The sequence below is a fragment of the Lonchura striata genome, chromosome 1A (assembly GCF_050655825.1).
Source record: "Lonchura striata isolate lonStrDom1 chromosome 1A, ASM5065582v1, whole genome shotgun sequence".
NCBI lineage: Eukaryota > Metazoa > Chordata > Aves > Passeriformes > Estrildidae > Lonchura > Lonchura striata.
In genome coordinates, this window is record NC_140741.1 from 349,096 (window position 1) to 355,130 (window position 6,035).

Here is a 6,035-nt window from a genome sequence, read left to right on the forward strand (position 1 = left end):
CCTCAGTGGACAGCTTGTAGAATTTATTCTGGGACTTAGAGGTTGAGCAGGGTTGGCTCAGGATTGACCTTCACCTCTGGTGCCGCTTTGCGCAAACACAACGTGGCCGGGCTGGGTGAACTCGTGACCTCAGCTTTCCCCTCCAAAATGTCCCTCGCTTATTTCCCTGGGGTGAGCTGGGATTTTGGCCCAGACTGTCACTCCTCACCTCCCCGTGCCCGCGCGGTGTCCGTTGTGTTCCCCACGGTGCCCTGGGGACACCGGCGGGTCCCTTTGCCTTTCTCCTGCCCCTTTCCAGCCCGAGGCTCCTCTGCCCTCGTCCCACACACAGCACAGGGGCACCGAAGGGGAAAGGCTCCAGAAAACATTTCTGCGATTCCTCAGCAATTCTTTCAATTCCCCGGGGAGAGGAGCGTGAACTCACAGCCACCGAGGCCTGACGGGTTCCTGCAGCGAGAGCTCGGCGCGTGTCCGCAGAGGTGAGTGCGGCACCCGAAAGGAAAAAGCGCGGGAGACAAACGTGATTTCTTTTGCTTCAAAGTTATTGCAAGTTCTTAAAGCCCGACCAACTTTTGCTCTTGCTTTTGGTCGGGTGGAGCAGGAGCAGTGGGCAGAGGTGGTGCCATTGATGCGGACGTGCCCGATGCTTTCTGGGGCAGAAAAGGGAGATTAAGCTCGCCTTACGTCAAGCAGCTATTTAAAAAGATTTATAGCTCTTTAAACGTAGCGCCCTTTAATTACCATAATGTTTCTTCCACGATTTTAACTAATTCTCGGTGTATTTTATAAAACTTAAAATAACACCTCCTCCCCATAAAACAGACTCATCAAGCATTAGACAAAAATTCCTTGTGCCAGTCTCAGGCTTCCACATCTAACAGGAGACCCTCCCCGTAAGCAAACAAAAAAATCAAAATAACGTACCAAAACTAGTCCTTGCTAACATTAAAAATACAGCTCGACCGTATCCAAAAAACCCCCGATTTTATTTCTTCCAAATGCCAAATACTCTTCAAATTCTAAATCAAAAACTCTTAAAAAACAAAAACCATTTGTCCAAGCCCACAAAAAATATAAAACAATCCAATCGATATCCTACATTTAACAAAACCCACTACACAAATTAGTACCATTTGAAATGTAACATAAATAAAAATCTATGACTAAGAAACATATCTCCCAATAAATAAAACCACTCTGTAAAGATATAAGTAATAATCTCAACTCAACAAGCTAAAATTTCTCCAAAACCAAAAGACTTAAAAAACCTTCAATACTTATAAATAACAACATTCAATATGTTAAGTGTTAGTAAAATCAAACAAACTTAAATGTCAATGCATTTAAATAAATACATTAAGTTTCTTTTTATCTATTAAAATTAAGTTTATTATTCCTTACTATCAAAATTCATTCAGTCTAAATTTAAATGTTATGTAATATAACTTACCCTAAATTTTATTAAAAATCACTTCTCTAAACTATACAGTATATGGTTAATTTTATTTTAAAAAAATGAAACTACTCAAATTACAACAACTAAAAGAAAACACTAACAAACACCTATTCAGAAGTTAAAAAAATATAGTGTATTATGTCATCAATTTCATCAAAAATTCTGTTCTTCATTACAATCTCTACTCTTTTTATCTTTCATAAGTAACACCAAAAAATAGCAATTACTATTCATATCATGCTATTTAAGAATTTTACTCTATTTCCTTAATATATATTTTTAAAGTTATCCTAACTCCTTCAAACACTTACTACTAATATACTAATTATATAATAATTTTTATAATAAGCAATATTTATTAAATATTATTATAATATTTACAACCAACTTTCATGTACTTTGTTATCTCTTTATATAATGATCTAAAAAACACATAAAATTTCTAATTCCTACTTTTTTTATTCTCTACTTATACAGCTCTTAAAACAAGTTAACCCTCTAACTAATCTCTACACTAACTCTATAATTTAACCTAATGTTATCTCACAGTTTTAAATATTTTTCAAGACTAAAAAAAAATATATTTTATTAAAAACCTCCTCCAGACTGTTAATCTTATCACTTTCCTCAGTTATTATTACAAAATCACTTCAATGTAAAACCCGACTACAACATTAATTTCTATTTCTAAGTTTCACACTAAGTAATCGCTCTCTCATACATTTTCTCCACCTTCACACTCTCAATATCCAAATCCAAACTCACAATCCTGTCCATAACCACTTTCAAATCTTTAAACAAAAGTTTACTATACTCAAATCTATTCTAAAAACACTTCTAAAAAATCCAATTATTAAATAATGTAATTCATCTTTAATCCTAACATTTTTACTCTTAACTACTATTTTTAGAAACATTATATAAGAATACATTAAGTAACATTCACCAATTAAAATTTAAACTAGAACCTAACCCTAACTCTACCTAAATAAAATAACTAACAAGAAACCCAAATATTTTCTACGTCAAAAATAAAATTCAAATAATTTTAACTTAACAATTTAACTTTATCGATATAACAAATAAACTTATTTTTATTTTAAACTTAAAAAATCATTATCCACACATAATTATTTAACTTGCTACTAATTTAACATTTATCAACTGTTAAAAACTCTAAAATAACGTACCATCTTTTAATACTTACTAATGATATAATTTCACCTATGTTACTAATTATAGATGTTATCTAAGTAATTCCTAATTATTGTCAATTTCTTCTTTACTACGTACATTATTTTATTCTTATATTTCTTCATGCTTATAACTGAAAAATTATAACAACTTATACCATTATCTTGCAAGTCTCTATACAATTTTATAAAACAAAACTTAACAAGACTTATTTCTCATGTCAAAACATAAAGTTTACTTATATCTCAACAAGTACAAAAACCCAAGTCAATTTCAATAAGGACCATAAAACCAGATCACACAAAAAACACACTCGCCACTCCACAAATAAAACACCAATGTAAATACAAAGATACACTACACTATGTAAATACAAATGGTAGATTACGCGAGAATTGCAACATACGCCTGACGTCTTGTACTGCACCCACCAAAATATAGAAACTTTAGGTTTTTTTATAAATATAAAAATCAATATTATAAACATCTTATTTAATAACTTACAAAGTATAAAATTCTATCAAATATTATACTTCTACTCTCTTTACTTTATTTACTTTTAATTATATCACTTTACCAATTAACCAACCTAAAACAAACATTTCAGTAACTTTAACTAAAGTTTCAAGTTTAAATACTTTGTATTTATCTAGCGCTTCTCAAAAAAAATCCATTCTTTACCTACTTACTTAATATACCAATAAAAAACATTACAAGTAATCCATATAATTAAAAAGCCCTTACATTATTAGCTCTTAATATAAAAATAGTTACCAATTTAAAACAAAAAAGTCATTTATCCATCAATAGTAATCAAAATATAAAAGTAATTTTAAGCCTTGAAACTTAAAAATGGTACGATCACATTTTATACCACCTATTACTTCAACAACACTAAAATAATTAAATCAATTGAAATATTATCTAAATAAACGATCTAATTCTACATCCCTTACACTAAATACCTTTCTAACAAATATAAAATATTAAATACGCAGTTTTACAAAAAATCAACAATAAATTTTCTTTTATTAACACACAAACATAAATATAAAAATTGAATAAAAGTTATAAATGCATCTAATCACATAAAATCTACTTATAAAAGTGTACAACTTTAAGAAATATCAAAAATAAGAATAACTAATATAACAATAAATAAAATTTAACACCATAATTTTAAAATCTTATAACAAAATTATACATTTAAATTATATTATTATAATAATAATAACGATAACACCTTCTTTATGTTAATATATGCAACAAATGCTTAACAAAATCCATTAATAATTTTATTTTTTTTAAATACAGAGGGAGAGGGGAGACGTGGGAACGGGAAAACCAGAAACTCCCACGGACACTGAAAGATTTGATCTGCAGCCTCGGGAGAAGCTGGGATTGATGTGCAAGTACAAGACGCGGGCATTAAGCAGGAAAAGAATGAAATAAAAGGCAATCCCTTCTGTTTCTGTGGCTGTCAGTGAGAGCCTGCCCCGGCTGAGCGAGAGAGAAACCGCGTGGGCACGATGGGGAAGGGCTCGCAGGGCAGGGCTGGGGCTGTGTGGGCTGAACGGAGAGTTTGCACCTTCTGACAGGAGGCGCTGAGCAAAAGTCCCCTCGGTGCAGCGGAGCCGAGCGAAGGCGCTGGGCTGGAAAAGCCAAATAAAGGCCGGGGTCAGAAATTCCGGCTGCCTCGGAACAAAGAGCCGTGAGCGCTCCTGAGCCCCGGCAGCTGCTCGCTCTGTGAACCCCCACGCGCCGGGGCTGGGTTTGCCTGAGCCCCGAGTGCCCCCGGCCCAAGAGCAGCCCCGGCCCTTCCCTGCTGAGCGCGCAGCGATCGCAAAGGAAAAAAGGAAACTCTGGCCGGCAGGGCTCTCTCTGCGTGGGTTAGGGCAGGGCCCTGCGGGGAGCAGGGCGCTCCAGCACGGACAGCCCGGATCCAGAGCAGCTCCGGGGCTGAGCAGCGGGCTGGGGACAGCTGGGGACAGCCGTGAGCAGAGCCCGTCAGCCTCCCTCCGGGGCTGGGACTGCCTCGAGCACACAGCTCCTGCCAGGTGTGGCACCTTCAGACTCCTCGCCACAAACGAGTTCTGATCTCGCTCTCGGGGTGACCTGCACCTCCTCCCCAGAAACCGCAGGAATTAGAATTTCGGGCCGCTTTTACAAACTTTACGTCAGCTTTGCAAATGCAAATCCCAGCGGGTCCCTGCTTCCCAGAGCGCCGGTCCTCAGCCATCTCCACTTCCCTGGAAAACTGCTCCAGCTCCAGGCTGTACCAAGGTGAGCACAAGTCTGGAGAGGTCAGAACCCTCACCTGGACCGCTGCACTCGGAGCGAGATCCAGCTACAAATGGAATTCCAGAAACGGCCTCCAAAATGTTCCATAATCACACCTTTAAAATGGCTCCACAGGGCAACGGCTCCCGTGCCAGAGCGGCACCTGCACGAGTCCTTGTGCCAGCCCTGGCGCCCTGAAAAACACAAGAAACCAACATCACACAGGCCTTGTTTGCAGAATTCCTGATCCAAGCCCTCACCTGTCCTGCCCAGCACCGAGGGAAATCTGACACGGTATTCATAGGTAACCTTTGCTGAGAGCGGCCATCACCCCGGTCCTCCAGCCTGGGCAAGGTTTTGCAGCGAATGGACCCAACTTCTAACCCTGGACCTAAATTTCTGTCAGCTTTTGTTAGAAAGATACTGGAGAGTAAATCCTACAACAGATTTAAAACGTTGCGCAAGGAATAACCGGCCCAGACAAAACCAAACCACCCCCATCTCTGCTCCACCCCATTTCTCCCAATTTTGGGAGAAATACTGATAGAGTTTGTAAAGACTCCCCTTCCCTGCTGCACCGTCCTTCACTGCACGTCCCTGTTGAGAGAGAAATGGAACTGGAAACAAGTTTTAAAGGATGAGTTTGTAAATAAGACTAGATACTTTAGAGAAATAGAACTATGAAAGATGCACTCTAATAAGATTCATGAGGGGTAATTTCAGATGATTGGTTTTAAGGCATAGTGTAGCAAAAGCTAATAGGCCAAGAAACGCTTATAATGTATTGTAATTAGGAAATAGTTGGCTTCTGATTGCGGTGGCATGAATTATAACATCTGTATTGTCTCACCCTTCACGTGAGACTGAAAATGAAATAAAAGTTTTTAAAAACACTTCTCAGTTGCCTTATTTCTGGGTCAGAAAAGGGCATAATCTGATAAACTGGTGCGTTGTGTGAGGAAGATTTATCTCTCTCAATGTCCTATTCCATGGCATTTCTAAGTCAGCGTTTCTTATCTCAAATTTTCCATTCAGATACATACTATGTAAACCTCCTGTCAAACTCTGACAATTTTCTGCAAGTCCATTTCCCACAGCAGAACTG